Below are 17,605 nucleotides of genomic sequence, written 5' to 3'. Positions count from 1 at the left end.
CCTATTCCATCGTCGCCATAAGACCTATCTGTGTCGGTGCGACGTAAAGCCACTAGAAAAAGAAATAATAATTTTGGGCTAAGGTACAGGAGGTGAAAAACACGTTTGGTGAATGTGAGTTTCCCGCACTTCCAGAATTTGCACTCTGTGTTTTGTCACTCATTCGTAGAAAGCTGATTGTGAAAGAATATTCAACAAAATTATTCTCATTAAATAAAAAACATGAATGGTTGGATGCTTGCTGGGCAGTCAGTATGTTCGAGTCATTGGAACGTGTAAAGATTTCAAACTGTCGGGGAACATGCACAGAAGGATGACTAAATCAACAAGCTCAAGTACTGGTATTTCAGAATCGTCTACTGTGAATGTGCATATAGGTTCCATAGAAGAAGATGATCGTGGTGACGATTATGACAATTTCCAGCTATGAGGTAAGGCCCTTCAGTGACTTTATGCCTCATGTTGACTTCTTTACAAATTACCCAGTTCTTGAAAACGTTATTTCCGTATCCTTGATACTGTGTCTCTCATATTAGCATGACTTATATTAACATTCCATCCTAACTTATTTAAATGTGGAGTTGCAGCAATGGGACATTTAGCTGTCGTGTTATAGGTAATCCGCGTAACGTACAGTTTTACGTGTGGCCCGAACCAGAGGTACTCGACTTTTCGGAAATTTCATATTATTAACCGAGAATCGAAACCGTCAGCTTCCTGTGAAGCAAGCTTCTGCGTAAGTGAGCAATTGGATGTGTAGACCTATATATGTATGTTCAGTCCGTCAGCGATAACGCTGGTGGGGTCCTCAACAGCTCTGCCATCAGATGTCATAGATGGCCTAGGCATCAGTGAAGAGGCATACTAGGGAAATGAGGAGTGAAGTAGTTTCCCGTTGCTTTCCTCACTGAGCCAGAAGTTGCTATTACATATCAGTCTGCGAAACCCACCGAAATGAATACACCAACCGACCCTATGAGCGATAGTTTCACACCATTCATAGCAGGGACTGGCTGCCGAAGGAATGGCATTACCAGCATAGTTCAATACCTCAGTCACTTTCATATTGTCAAAGTTAAGGATAGGGAAATGAGGAGTGAGGTAGTTTCCCGTTGCTTTCCTCACCGAGCCAGGAGTTGCTATTACATATCAGTCTGCCAAGCCCACTGAAATGCATGCACCAACCGACCCTATGAGCGATAGTTTCACACCATTCATAGCAGGGACTGGCTGCCGAAGGAATGGCATTACTAGCATCACTCATACCTCGTTCACTTTCATATTGTCAAAGCCAAGGATAAAGCTGAGACACATCAATGAAAGTAACAAAATTGCTCTAGCCTATAGCAGAAGACATAGTGCACTGTAAACACTAGGTCCTGCCAGCAAACGCATAATTGCATGTGTAAAGAGACTTAAATGGCAAATATTTTAATGGTTATTTTAAATCGTACGAACCTCTCTTGAAAAAATGCGATCTTTTTGGGGTTATTGTATGATCCCGACCATCTCAGAGGTTGGCAACGTTGGGCTGGCCTCAAAAGGTTTTGAGTTGAAATACACTGACTGACAGAGCAAATGCAACACCAAGAAGGAGTGGTCAGAACTTTATGCCAATTGCAGGGTAGACTGACGTCACTGAGGTATGCTCATGATGTGAAATGCGCCGCTGTGCTGCGCACGTAGCGAACGATAAATGGGACACGGCGTTGGCGAAAGGCCCACTTCGTACCGTGATTTCTCAGCCGACAGTCATTGTAGGACGTGTTGTCGTGTGCCACAGGACACGTGTATAGCTAAGAATGCCAGGCCGCCGTCAACGGAGGCATTTCCAGCAGACAGACGACTTTACGAGGGGTATGGTGATCGGGCTGAGAAGGGCAGGTTGGTCGCTTCGTCAAATCGCAGCCGATACCCACAGGGATGTGTCCACGGTGCAGCGCCTGTGGCGAAGATGGTTGGCGCAGGGACATGTGGCACGTGCGAGGGGTCCAGGCGCAGCCCGAGTGACGTCAGCACGCGAGGATCGGCGCATCCGCCGCCAAGCGGTGGCAGCCTCGCACGCCAAGTCAACCGCCATTCTTCAGCATGTGCAAGACACCCTGACTGTTCCAATATCGACCAGAACAATTTCCCGTCGATTGGTTGAAGGAGGCCTGCACTCCCGGCGTCCGCTCAGAAGACTACCATTGACTCCACAGCATAGACGTGCACGCCTGGCATGGTGCCGGGCTAGAGCGACTTGGATGAGGGAATGGCGGAATGTCGTGTTCTCCGATGAGTCACGCTTCTGTTCTGTCAGTGATAGTCACCGCAGACGAGTGTGAGACGAGGCGTCGGCGTGGAGAAAGGTCAAATCCGGCAGTAACTGAGGAGCGCCCTACCGCTAGACAACGCGGCATCATGGTTTGGGGCGCTATTGCGTATGATTCCACGTCACCTCTAGTGCGTATTCAAGGCACGTTAAATGTCCACCGCTACGTGCAGCATGTGCTGCGGCCGGTGGCACTCCCGTACCTTCAGGGGCTGCCCAATGCTCTGTTTCAGCAGGATAATGCCCGCCCACGCACTGCTCGCATCTCCCAACAGGCTCTACGAGGTGTACAGATGCTTCCGTGGCCAGCGTACTCTCCGGATCTCTCACCAATCGAACACGTGTGGGATCTCATTGGACGCCGTTTGCAAACTCTGCCCCAGCCTCGTACGGACGACCAACTGTGGCAAATGGTTGACAGAGAATGGAGAACCATCCCTCAGGACACCATCCGCACTCTTATTGACTCTGTACCTCGACGTGTTTCTGCGTGCATCGCCGCTCGCGGTGGTCCTACATCCTACTGAGTCGATGCCGTGCGCATTGTGTAACCTGCATATCGGTTTGAAATAAACATCAATTATTCGTCCGTGCCGTCTCTGTTTTTTCCCCAACTTTCATCCCTTTCGAACCACTCCTCCTTGGTGTTGCATTGTCACTGTCAGTCAGTGTATTACAATATTTGTGACGTCAGTATGAACAACGGAACTATTTTTTTTAGGAAGTAGCTCATTGATGTCTTAACATTTTGGATGATGGTTTTTCGCAACAGCGATATTTGCACGAAATGCTTATAATGGCTTGTACTTCCGTATTTTCATGTTCCAAGAACTGGAGAAACCATTTTTAACGTGTTTAAAAACTTGATAAAATTGTAAATTTACTCAAAATGTGACATTTTACTACAATAATGGCGTATGGCCTTCGGAGAAGCCTGGTGCAGGTCTTTCGAGTTGAAGTCCTATAGGCGACCTGCGCGTCAGTGATGATTAGGCTCTACCTATGATGAATTCTAATGTTGAAGACAGAACACACACACCCAGCCCCCGAGCCACTGGAAATAAATAAATAAATAAATAAATAAATTAAATAAATAAATTAAATCACCACTGATCTGCATTTAGGGCTGTCGCCCAGGTGGCAGATTCCCTATCGATTGTTTACCGATTATTTTCTTAAATAATTGTAAAGAATTTGGAAATGTATCGAACATCTCCCTTTTTAAATTATTCCAATCCCTAATTCCTCTTCCTATAAATGAATGTTTGCCCAAATATTTGTCCTCTTGAATTCCAACTTCTTAATGTTATCTTTCCTACCTTTAAAAACACCACACAAACTTATTCGTCTACTAATTAGATTCCACACCCTCTCTCCACTAACAGCTCGGAACATACCGCTTAATCGAGCAGCTCGTCTCCTTTCTCCCAAGTCTTCCCAGGCCATAATCGATCTGTTTTTCTTTGGAGTTTTCGAGCTCTCGAATCAAGTAATCCTCTCATACACTCGAATCTTACTCTAATTGAGAATTATCCAATGAAGGTTAAAATCCCCGACCCGGCCGGGAATCGAACCCTGGGTTCCTTGGATCAAAGGCCAGCATCCAACCATTTAGCCATGGAGCCGGACGACATTTTTATTAAAATGCTATATAACTGCGAAACCTGCAATTTTTTAAAAATACAGTAACTCTTTACTTACTTCTTCCGGAAACTTAAAACGAAGGAGCCTTTTTTCTCTTAGACTTGCCTGCAAATGCTGTCAGTTGTTAAACTCAAATATCCAGAGTTTTCCCAAGATGCCCTGTAATGTATTCGGTGTCCTAAGAAGTTTGTAGATGCTGAAAAATGATCAAATAGAATATAATATATTTATTTATCTTCGAGAGGGTAACCCAATTACAGAGAATGAAATAGAAAAATAACTAACTCCAATAACAGAATATTTTCACATACAATACGTACAAATATACATCTTCACATATTTTCTACAGATACAAATTGATTGTAAGTTATAGAAGAACACGAATGACAGAAGAAAATATTTTGTGATTACCTTCAACAGTATCGTTAATTCATAACAATGTCTAAGGTTAATTTTGAATAATTTATTTTTATAATTCTGTTTTGAACCAATATATATTTTACTCTTTTCTTTTATGCTTTAGATTATACCAATTTTAAATGAACAATTCATTATACTTAATGCTTTTTTTTTTTTTTTTTTTTGCTAGTTGCTTTACGTCGCACCGACACAGATAGGTCTTCTGGCGACGATAATATGCACCTTTTAATATTAGCTCTATGCACATGCGATTTTAATGACCGGCTCCATGGCTAACTAGTCAGTGCAGTGCTCTTCGGTTCAGAGGGCCCCGCGTTCGATTCCCCGCCGGGTCGGGGACTGGGGTTTGTGCTGTCACCAACATCCCTGTAACTCACACATCACACATAACACTATCCTCCACCACAATAACACTCAATTACCTACACATGGCAGATGACGCCCACCTTCATCGGAGGGTCTGCCTTACAAGGGCTGCACCCGGCTAGAAATAGCCACACGAAATTATTATGCGATTTTAATGCCAAAATAATATACTGTATAAAAATACTAAATTACAACCGTAAGCGTCTGCTTCGCGTTAATGATTCCCGCCTCCAGTCTGTCAGATACTTACGGAATGAGAGAAAAATCTGTCTTTGGTATTTTAAAAATCAAAGAAGCTGAAAAATATCTGGACTGGCAGGCGATTAAGAAGAGTCTTAAGGGAGAACGCCTTTCATACACGGGCTTACTCCTTCAAAATGGAAATGGCATATGGTTTAAGTGCCGGGAGTGTCCGAGGACAAGTTCGGCTCGCCAGGTGCAGGTCTTCTGATTTGACGCCCGTAGGCGACCTACGCGTCAATGATGACGAAGACGACACATACACCCAGCCCCCGTGCAAGCGAATTTAACCAATAATAGTTAAAATTCCCGACCCTGCCGGGAATCGAACCTGGGACCCCTGTGACCAAAGGCCATTACAGTAACCATTTAGCCATGGAGCCGTACTCACTCCTTGAGAGGAGGAGCGTCTCAGTATACGATTATCTACCCAAAGCCAACTTTTAGATGAATAATTGCAGACTTATCATTTTCGGAGTGGACAAACGCCCTTAAAATGTCCTCCAACATCTCGGCGGTTCGAGCAGTCTCTTGAAGGTGCACAATTACAACTCGCTAGCGTCATCCTGACTATGACGAGGCTTAAACTTTAGAACACGTGCTTGGTGTCTGTCACAAGGGAGCACTGAAAGGAATAAAGACTGAAACTTTAGAACACGTGCTTGGTGTCTGTGCCAAGGGAGCACTGCAAAGGAATAAAGACTGAAACTTCAGAACACTGTCGCATTGGAGCACTGTAAGGGAATAATCACCATCGCAGGGTTAGAAATAAAGTGACAAGTTTACGAGAAAGTTCACTGTGTGTCTTCTTTCTTTCTTAATCTACTTACCCTCCAGGGTTAATTTTCCCTCGAACTCAGCGAGGGATCCCACCTCTACCGCCTCAAGGGCAGTGTCCTAGAGCTTCAGACTCTGGGTCGGGGGATACAACTAGGGAGAATAACCAGTACCTCGCCCAGACTGCCTCACCTGCTTTGCTGAACAGGGGCCTTGCAGGGGGATAGGAAGATTGGAAGGGATAGACAAGGGAGAGGGAAGGAAGCGGCCGTCGCCTTAAGTTATGTACCATCCCGCATTTGCCTGGAGGAGAAGTGGGAAACCACGGAAAACCACTTCGAGGATGGGGGAGGTGGGAATCGAACCCATCTCTACTCAGTTGACCTCCGGAGGCTGAGTGGACCCCGTTCCAGCCCTCGTACCACCTTTCAAATTTAGTGGCAGAGCCGGAAATCGAACCCGGCCTCCGGGGGGTGGCAGCTAATCATACTAGCCACCACACCACAGAGGCGGACTGTGTGTCTTCTACTGGGTCGAACAGAAGAGCCGACATCATTGCCATCCACCCAGAAAGCACACTGATTTAGTGTAGGATCCTACTTTACGTTTTGAAGGAGATATTGAGCAGGCGATTGAGGTTGACAAAGAAAAAAGAGATAGGCCTATATATAAACCATTCCTCCCATATTTAAGCGAATATTGATAATGCTTGTTGTTCACAGGGGCCTAACATCTAAGGTCATCGGCCCTAAGCGAATATTACAACATCCGACTTGAACATGGATCAGTTACAGGATTCTTATTTGGTAGAAGGGGAGGTATTATAAAATGCACCTGAAACATTTTGAAATGGTTAGGTATCCCCATAAATACACTCAAAACATTATAATAGGCATTATCAAAGAATCGTTAAACATTTTGCACCACCACCTTTTTGTTTCATAATTGTCCATCTAGCCCACTTTGTGTGATAACCCCTAAGAATCTGTTGCATTTTCCTTCCGTAACGTATGAGTCCAAGCAGTTATTTATTTCCGCTTACGAATAATTTATTTACTTTCTTAATCGTAACACAACATCTATTAACGTTTTCGTAAAAGTCTGTGGTCACACACAGTACTTGTACTGATGGTCTTATGAATATATATATTACAAAATGCTAATTAAATCGCTAAAATTTGTGATTTCAAGATGCTAAGAAAACCACCTTCACACACAGCATCTGTATCAACTTCCGCAATTATTTCTTAGAAGCATCATTAGAAATTTGATTTTACATTTGCAGTGATTTGGAACTCATAAGTCTGTGAAATCTCCTACTAATTACTTTAGATTCTAAAGCTGAAAGTGTAATATATTGCTTGCTATCTGTAGGTCTTCTGAACTGTATTTCGGAACCCCCAGGGATTTTTGGACCTACCAAACGAGTTGGCCGTGCAGTTAAGGGTCGCGTAGCTGTCAGCTTGCATTCGGAAGGTAGTAGGTTCGAACCTACTGTTGGCAGCTCTGAAGATGGTTTGTTGTGGTTTCTTATTTTCACATCAGGAAAATGCTGGGGCTGTACCTTAATTAAAGCCATGGCAGCTTCCTTCCCACTCCTAGTCCTTTCCTATCGCATCGTCGCCATAATACCTACCTGTGTCGGTGCGAGGTATTTGGGAACCATTGGTCCAAACCATCCATCTGCATGGAGTATAAAATTAATGAATGGCTGTCTTTACTTTTTGTTTTTAAAGTTGTTTATTGAATTATAAACACCAAATTATGCTAGACATATTTTGCATGAGAGTCCCTGTGAACGGCTGAGGCCGTAAGGTGGTGATGGTGATGGTTATTTTAAGGGGAATGGGACGGGGAGAGGCAGTGTGCCGCAGGGCTTACGCCTGCAAACTTCTATGTGTTAGTTACGTGAAAGAAATGGAAGAGAGTTATTTGTATTTCATTTATTTGTCACATAACATCAGTACTTTGTTGAATACAGGAGTATGTTAAGAGAAGTACGAAATGTAAGGATTACAGGAGGCATTAATTATCCGAGTGTCCTACGGTCTACTCGCCCCACCGACGGCATCTGTCTCGTTAACGGGCGAGTCTGTAGACGTATTCGCTACCGCACCATCTCCCGCACGCGCCGCCTCAGTTTTGCGACGCTCCCTATACCGACGTATTCGCTCGGTAGATGTCGTTTTGGGCTTGTTGATTCCTCGTTTGCTCCTCTTTGTAGTTTGATACGTTCTCGGTGTTCTTATGTCCACTTATTTTGTATATACTTTGACGTGTTGTCACTAAGTTACCAAAATTCCGCAATTTTCACTTTTTCTCGTCTTAACATTTTGCATTTCCACTAATACATCTTCATGATACTCAACAATATTTGCTTTTTGGCCGACTAGCTACAAACCCACACCTTCCGAATGATCTTTCTCCGTCCTTTTCCGACGCAACAATGACTTTTGTGTCCTGAAACAAAGGAAATCACCAGCCATCTTGTTTTGCGCAATGATGTCATCAATACAACTTCACGAATTTGTTTTATCCTTGAGTCCTTCCTCTTTGCAAATACTGTATTGTATGTCATTACGTTAGCTCTACGTGCAACGTAACTATGCATTCTATGTGTTTCAAATGTAACTTAATCCGTTTCATCCATTTTTTGAATGACACCCTGTATGGGACAGAATTTAAAGATCTTTCTGCGTCGAAACTATTGTATGTTCAGTCCGTAGCCCGAAGGCTGGTTGCATCCTCAACAGCTCCACCATTAGCTATCACAGATGGCATAAGCATCAGTGAAGAGGCATACTAGGGAAATGATGAGTGAAGTAGTTTCCCGTTGCTTTCCTCACTGAGCCAGAAGTTGCTATTACATATCAGTCTGCGAAACCCACCGAAATGAATACACCAACCGACCCTATGAGCAACATTTTCACACCAATCATAGCAGGGACTGGCTGCATAAGGAATGGCATTACCAGCATCGTTCAATACCTCAGTCACTTTCATATTGTCAAAGCTAAGGATAAGACTAAGACAGATCAATGAAAGTAACAAAATTGTTCTAGCCCATAACAGAAGACATAGTGCACTGTAAACACCAGGTCCAGCCAGCAAAGGCATAACATCAGCCATAAAAATAGATTTTGTCTCGATTCAGTTTTCCCTTTCTTTTCTTTTTTTCGCGACAGGTCTTCCGCAATGAGAATACCAGTTGCTCGATTGGTAGGTTTTTACACTAAGCATTGTGAGTCACCACTGACTTTGCAATCCTGTCTAACAGTTTTAACAAGGTAATTCTACCTATATTTCCCTGTTTGTTTTTTTTTTTTTTTTTTTTTTTTAAACCTCAAGTTTGGTTCCTAGTTACGCAAAGAGATAGCTCTGCTTCTACTTGAGGGAACAGGTTCCAAAGTCGCCTGAAAGGAGAACGAAAGGTCAGTGGGACTAAGAACGCCTTGTAGTACCTCTCTTTTTGTTACATGCCTCTTCATCTTGCTGTTAATGTTGTTGGACCAGAGAGAGGCACGATAGGAATGCACCTGCGTATTGTAGACCCAGATTAAACTCTCAGCCGCACAAGTTTTGTAGCATGCTCCTGACTCCTACATGTTCCATCCAACATTCATTCTTAATCTTCGTTTCTGAGGGTGTTTGTAAACTATACGACTCACGGAATCAGGGTTCGAAAAATTGCTATCTGCCGTAGTTTTATCTACCTTGACATCGGATAGTTCACTAGACTCTAGACTCAACTGTTGACATTGGTGAAGCAGTCGGTTAGCCGTTGCTCTCTTCTTCTTTTCTTTTTCTACCGCTTTTCCCCACACCTGTGGGGTCGCGAGTGCGATCTGAGTAGCACATGGGGATTTGACCCTGTTTTACGGACGGATGCCCTTCCTGACACCAACCCTATATGGAAGGTTGTATTGCGTATTTCTGTGGTGGTTGGTAGTGTCGTGTATTATCTGAATATGAAGAGGAAAGTGTTGGGATCCAGTCCTCGGGCCAGAAGAATTAATCAAAGGCGATTAAAATCCCCGACCCGGCCGGGAATCGAACCCGGCCCTCTGAACCGAAGGCCTGAACACTGACCATTTATCCAATGAGTCGGACTAGCCGATGATCTCTTATTCCCAAGATAATGAGTTCGAACTCGGCTAATGGTGGTGACATTTAAGAGTGTTTAAATGCGAAAACTCTGTATCGTTGGCTTCCGGTACGTTAGGGACTCTTGCGGGTTAAAATTCCGACACACAACTGAGAATCTTTAGCAATTAAAAGGACGTTAAAAATATAAGGCTTTTATACACTCAGTGAGAATTAGGTTTGGTATCACAGGCTCGCAGACAATTTTGTACCAACGAGATGCAGATGACCAAAACGTTCTAAGTCCATTAACTGAATTAAAAGTCACTGAATTGAACATCTTGTTAGACGTCAGCTGTGAAAATCAGATCTAATCCTTGATCCCGTAAATATAAGGACATTACACTCGCCAGAATTTCCTGATGATTGTGGTGATTATTATGTTAAGGGGAAGCACAACTTAGATAACCATCCCGTTTTTGACACTAAAATAGAAATTGAAGAATCAAGGAACCCTTAAGAGAAAGAGACAGGCCGCACAGGTGTGAAAATGAAAGTCTCCCTAGGCTACGTCAGGGTCGGAAGAGAACAAGAATTGGCCAAAGGAGCTCGTTTAGGAAAAGTAAAAGTGAGAGGCCTAATACAAGTACAGTACCTGGAAGCACTGTCAAACGCAGCTAGTGTGACTCGTCCGTAGCCCACGGTCCCAATAGCAAACCTACCAAGATCATAACCTTGTACACTATTTTTCAACCTTTCTAACCAAGTCACTCACTTGCCAGTCCGACTCTTTGGCTGAATGGTCAGCGTACTGGCCTTCGGTTCAGAGGGTCTCGGGTTCGATTCCCGGCCGGGTCGGGGATTTTAACCTTAATTGGTTAATTCCAATAGCCCGGGGGCTGGGTGTTTGTGCTGTCCCCAACATTCCTGCAACTCACACACCACACATAACACTATCCTCCACCACAATAACACGCAGTTACCTACACATGGCAGATGCCGCCCACCCTCATCGGAGGGTCTGCCTTGCAAGGGCTGCACTCGGCTAGAAATAGCCACACGAAATTAAAATTAAAACTCACTTGCCCAAACGCTCCCCCACCCCAACAAACAGTCCTAAACCAACCACAGCCCAGTAGCCAGAATGACTCGATGGATTGTGTGGCTGAGTGACTCGCAGTCAAGAAAAATCCCTTTCCACAAGCCAAGATTCACCTCCCCCTCCACCTAAATATTCCAAGCCCCCAGAATAACATCCCCACCCTCTGCACTAATCATCGCAACATCCTAACCCAAGGACCTGTCTTCGAACCTCGTCAAGAACAGCCTATACTACCCACAAACCAATCTCCTTCGAAACAAAAAACTCACTGAACATACCGCAGGAAGAGGTTATTCCAATAACAATCTCATCCTCCTCAATACCAAATAATACCGAATGCCCACGCTCCAAGAGTTCCACGTTAAATTGAAATTAGAGATCGAATAGGTCGAGAATATCAAACACTGTACCCCAGCTGCCACTCGTACGCGAGACCTCCGACCACGGTCCCAAGATCAGAGACCCTAACGGTTATCCCTTTTAGTCGTCTTTTAAGACAGGCAGGGAATGCCGTGGATATATTCTACCACCCTTACCTACAGAGGGGTGTGTTAACCGATGGTGGTGGTGATTATTGTTGTAAGTGGAATTGCAACTGGGCAACCATCCTATATTAACGCGAATGAGAGGAAAGACTATTGGAAAAAAAAAAAAGTGAAGGGCCAAGGGAATGAAAATGAAAGACTCCTCAGGACTCGAAAACTTGTTTATTTGTTTATTTTACAATTTTGCTTTACGTCACACCAATACAGATAGGTTTTATGAGGACGATGGGATAGGAAAGGGCTAGGAGTGGGAAGGAACAGTCTCAGCATTTTCCTAGTGTGAAAATGGGAAACCACGGAAAACCATCCTCAGGGCTGCCGACAGGGAGATTCGAACCCACTATCCCCCGGATGCAAGCTAACATCTGCGCGACCCTAACCGCACGGCCAACTCGCTCAGTGGAAGAAATGTCAAACTCAGCTAAGGGTCCCGTGGTCATCTAACCACACTCCCAAGTTGAGAGCCCCTGATATTCCCTTCCAGTTGCCTCTTAGGATATTGAAGGGGTACCGTGGATATACAGTATTCTACTACCATCAACCACAGAAGGTGGTGTGATAACCAAAGAAGGCAAGATGAAAATAAAGGAGGTAACATAAATAAGTAACACATGTTAGCTGGTATACATAAGAGCCTCCGTGGCTCAGGCGGCAGCACGCCAGCCTCTCACCGCTGGATACCTGGTTCAAATCTCGGTCACTCGATGTGAGATTTGTGCTGGATAAAGCGGAGGTGGAGCATGTTTTTCTCCGGGTACTCCGATTTTCTCTGTCTTTTTTCATTCGAGCAACACTTTCCAATATCATTTCATTTCATCTGTCATTCATTAATACTTGCCCCAGAGCAGTGCGACAGCCTGCACACTTCCTACCCTTGCCGCAAGTTGGCGGCTTCATTCATCCTATCCCTGATCCGGTCATTGACTGGATACCTGGTTCAAATCTCGGTCACTCGATGTGAGATATGTGCTGGATAAAGCGGAGGTGGAACATGTTTTTCTCCGGGTACTCTGGTTTTCTCTGCCATTTTTTCATTCCAGCAACACTCTCCAATATCATTTCATTTCATCTGTCATTCATTAATACTTGCCCCAGAGCAGTGCGACAGCCTGCACACTTCCTACCCTTGCCGCAAGTTGGCGGCTTCATTCATCCTATCCCTGATCTGGTCATTGACTGGAAAACAGGTTATATGTTTTCATTTCCATGTTAGCTGGTATATCAGAATCAGCTGTGGACCCCGAGATTGCTTCAGCATGTTCGCGAGTAGTGAGCTAACCGCACGGCCAACTCGCTCAGTGGAAGAAATGTCAACTGGGACGAGATTTCATGTTTGTTCACTACATGAGACATGGATGAATCAGTGCTGCACAAATTATTATCCTGTAACAGTGAATGCATTAAATTGTACTGACGTACATATGCACGGTAATGTTAGGTAATAATGGAGTTGTTAGTAGTTTTCAACGAGGTATTACGTGACCACACTCGCATTTCCCACAATAACGGTACAAGTGCTTAATCTCTGTATTGTGTTCAAATGCTGAAAGCAAGTTGCAGTAAATCGTCACGAATTCTTACACGCAACTGTTAAAATTATACGGAGCAGAGTAGACAGGAAAATGGTATGAAATGACATTAAGAGACAAATGAATGGCTACAGATTTGTTTTGCTACATAATAATAATAATATTCAAGTTCCTTCCCACGCCCCACCTAGGTCGGGCCGGATCATCACAAACATTGTGATAAGATAGAGGTCCTTGAACTCTGGCACGGGGTCAGTGCGGGCGGGAACGTGTGACGGCATGTGGGTGGGTGTTGCACAGGACCATGCGTGTGGTGTCACGGCTGAGCACAACATAGTGCGTGCGGCCGTACTTAAACAACAGTGCTTTGGAACTCGTGATGATAACAGATTTATCTAGAGAGGATGATTAAATATAGGCTATTGTTGTTCTTGTTAAATCAAATGACAAGCTCGGAATATCTTGACCCACAGCCTCGAATAATAATAATAATAATAATAATAATAATAATAATAATAATAATAATAATAATAATAATAATAATAATAATAATAATGATAATAATTGTTCCGGGGTTTCTGTGGAACAGCAGAAGTGAAAGAAGGTGCGGGGGTGAATGGGTCTAACTACTCTGTCAAGAAAGAATTTAAACAGAAATGGAAGGTTATATTTTTTCTCCAACAAGTTAACAAACTCTCACTTCGTGAGATAACAATTACATAGCAAATTTAAAACAAGATTCAGAAAAGAGAAAAAAATTAAGATTTTAAATCTTTAACACATTTCGGTTACAAGCCCTTAGTTTTACAATTTTTGAGTGGTAGCTCAAAAACCCAAATTTGTTCAAAGGGGCAGAAAACGCCTACCACATGGAGCACTTGCTCCCAACTTTTAACCTCAAGCCTCCCAGAGGACTTCTTACAACACCAGAAAAGAGCAGACGCGCTCTCAGTTTTCCAAGCCTATGTCAGACTTTACAATAAATTGCCATCAAGGCACAACTTACAACAAATGAAACAGGTGTATCTTGTACCCAATCTACTGGGCCATAGCAAAAAATAACAGGTTAAGTAATTGGCCCGCAACACCAAGTTGAATGGATGCGTGTTCTTGCACTCCTACACATACATTCTTAAAACCTAAGAGACACTAGGCCGATGAAACAGGGGCTATTCCCAGACTATGGAGGTGACTCGTATAATGAATAAATTTAACACATTAAGGAAGAGTAGAAAATCGGTTACCAAAACGTAGTCACCTCAAGACAAAATGAAGGGGAGCTCGAGAGGGTAAAGCACTCTCTATCCCCGATTTACAGATAAAGATTTATGAAGTGTTTACATAAACTGGAAGAAATTTACATGTTTATAGAGATAGGTTACATGGTAAAGGTTTCGGACCTTCCCCGCGGGTTAAACTGCTGAGCTAGCAAGAAATAAAGATGTTAAGCGGCCATTACCTTACTGAAGAACTGCTGCCTGAAGAAAGAGGCGCTTCCTGCCTCCTGCTACACGTCCGTACACTAAGTTAGATGTTGATGAAGTGGCCGAGAGGCAAGAAAATCAGCAGTTTTATACCCTCGGGGAAGATTCGAGACCTTTCATGAATGGTCAAGACACACCCACGGAGTTTTATTGGTTACCATCAAAAGGTACACACAAAATCAAAGAAGAAACCTGTGATTGGTGGGAAATTAATTACAGAAATTCTGGATTGGCTAAGTTCAAAACTGGCGGAAGGAAAGATTAATATTGCCAACCCACAAATGAAAGAACGAAATTTAGTAAGGACAAAAACTTATGAGTACAAAATTTCTTCAAATAAAGTTCCTTCACTTCACACCAGGGTGCATGATCCTAGTATTTTAGTAGAGACATCTGTGAGAGAATGTCCACACTTCTTGATAAATAGTAAACAAAACAAGTCGAAATTCACACAGCGACACCTTCAGAGCAAAAGTTAAAGTAGATCCAGTTTTAAGTTCACAGTTCACTTTAAGACGGAAAATTCAAATGTGCGGCGTAGAGGTGTACCAGCCGGTACAATAATAATAATAATAATAATAATAATAATAATAATAATAATAATAATAATAATAATACTAATAATAATAATAATAATAATAATAATAATAATAATGTTATTCGCTTTACCTCCCACTAACTACTTTTACGGTTTTCAGAGACGTTGAGGTGCCGGAATTTACTCCCGCAGGAGTTCTTTTACGTGCCACTAACTACCGGCATAAGGCTGACGTATTTAAGCATCTTTAAATATCACCCGACTGAGCCAGGATCGAACCTGCCAAAATTATTATTATTATTATTATTATTATTATTATTATTATTATTATTATTATTATTATTATAACCGGTCCGGGCTGAGTGGCTCAGACGGTTGAGGTGCTGCTCTTCTGACTCCAACTTGGCAGGTTCGATCCTGTCTCAGTCCGGTGGTATTTGAAGATGCTAAAAACGCCAGCCTCGTGTCGGTAGATTTACTGGCACGTAAAAGAAATCCTGCGAGACTAAATTCCGGCACCACGGCGTCTCCAAATGCCGTAGAAGTAGTTAGTGGGACTTAAACACAATAACATCATTATTAATTTATATTTGCATGTAAAGAAAATTTGCTGCAGTCCAGATACTTTGATCTAGCGAGCTTGAGAACTGGGTTCGAGAGATTTGTGACTTCGAATGTCACAATCGGCCATCTTCTGGGTATTTCACTTTCATAGAAATTATGAAATAATGCATACATTTCCCTTAGAGCACGATTGTTTCCTTGCTAATTCCAATTTCAACCTCTGTTATTTCCCATTCTAATGAGGTGTGTATTGCGCATTAGGAAACCCAGGCCACTCGGCTTCTGTTTTGTCATTCTTGGCACTTACGTTTTAGTGCTGCCTACGAATGCAGTTACTACTCCAATACAGATATGACAACAACACAAATTAACATTAATGTCGGGCTACGTTAATTAACGTAGTTTCGTATTGGTGCGCGGGCGACCGGCTACGTAAATTAACGTTTTCTCTCATTGCTTCATTCTTGTGTGTTTTTATCCTCTCCGCCGTTTATTAATCGAAATATTTCGTGTTGTTTACAAACTAAAGTCTTTGTTGATCGGAATTTAGATAGTTATATTCTTTCCTTGACAATGCTTTCGGCACAGGAAGCGTGATTTCATAACCCTCAGTACCGCGTGACCGAGTGTATTGCCAGGTGTCAGCATGGCGCGCCGTAGCAAAGACAGCTTGATCGATGATGAAATATTTGGAGATTTGCATGCTGATAGTTTATCTGATGTCCGCAGTGATTGCGAAAGTGTAAGTATTAGTGATTGTGAAGATGTGTGTCCGCCAACATCAAAATATACGCGCGGAAGTGAAAGTGCGACATTCAGTTCAGACGTGTCTCTTGACGGCGGCAATAATACGAGTGAAGATGCCAGTGATTGCAGTGACTGTGAGGTTGATGGATGGAGAAATAAGGATGAAAACAGAGTCTTAGAACCATTAACAGGTTTTACAGGTATTTATATTTCATCCTACTTCTCATGCTAGGTGCGCTTCTGTTGCCGGTCCACACGAAAGAATGGAGTAGCGCGCGCCCGGACAACAATGTGTTAAGAGGGAAAACATAAGTACACGGGGCTGATAAACAAAATGCTCCAAGCACCTTATAATAACATGTCCCTCCGTCATTTGACTTTCATCTGACGACTTTTTTTTTTTTTTTGCTATTTGCTTTACGTCGCACCGACACAGATAGGTCTTATGGCGACGATGGGATAGGAAAGGCCTAGGAATGGGAAGGAAGCGGCCGTGGCCTTAATTAAGGTACAGCCCCAGCATGTGCCTGGTGTGAAAATGGGAAACCACGGAAAACCATATTCAAGGCTGCCGACAGTGGGATTCGAACCCACTATCTCCCGGATGCAAGCTCACAGCTGCGCATCTGATGACTTAAACTTTTCTAAAGATGTTATGCATGAGGAGCACACTTTCACGTGGAGACTGTGTTTAGGGTATGTTACATATGTCTCCACACTCGCGTGATGTGACCCGCAACCACTAATTCCTGTAATTTGCTTAGCGAGATCTAATTAAGAGTTTCATTTGCAGCAGAGCACGCTAGGTCTTGTGTAACAGCGTTAAATGTGAATTTATAATCCATTTCCGTACCGCTCCACAACGATCTGTTTACGATTACTCACGCATGTACTGTGTGTACGCTTGGCAACATAGTCCGAGGACGGTACGGGCCACTGATCAAACGATGACCCACCCACAGCGAGAGTTCCATGAACTGACAGACAACAGTTGTTGGCACTGTCACTGACCTAGGCTTCAGGCATAGCGGCACACAGCGATTTTCTAACCTAGAACAGCAAGGAAAGTGAAAAAGAAGAAACAAAAGACAGAAATGAAGTGAGCACAAAAGGAAGGAAGGAGCGAGGAGAAAAGAAACCAAGTATGATTGAAAGTTCAACAAAGGATCGATGGAACAGAGAAAGGAAGAAAGAAACAAAGAAAGAGTGAGAGTGGTAGTAGTGATTACTGTTTTCAGAGGAAGGACATCTA

Source organism: Anabrus simplex, chromosome 1 (genome assembly GCF_040414725.1).
Source record: "Anabrus simplex isolate iqAnaSimp1 chromosome 1, ASM4041472v1, whole genome shotgun sequence".
NCBI lineage: Eukaryota > Metazoa > Arthropoda > Insecta > Orthoptera > Tettigoniidae > Anabrus > Anabrus simplex.
Note: the sequence above shows the minus strand (reverse complement) of the source record.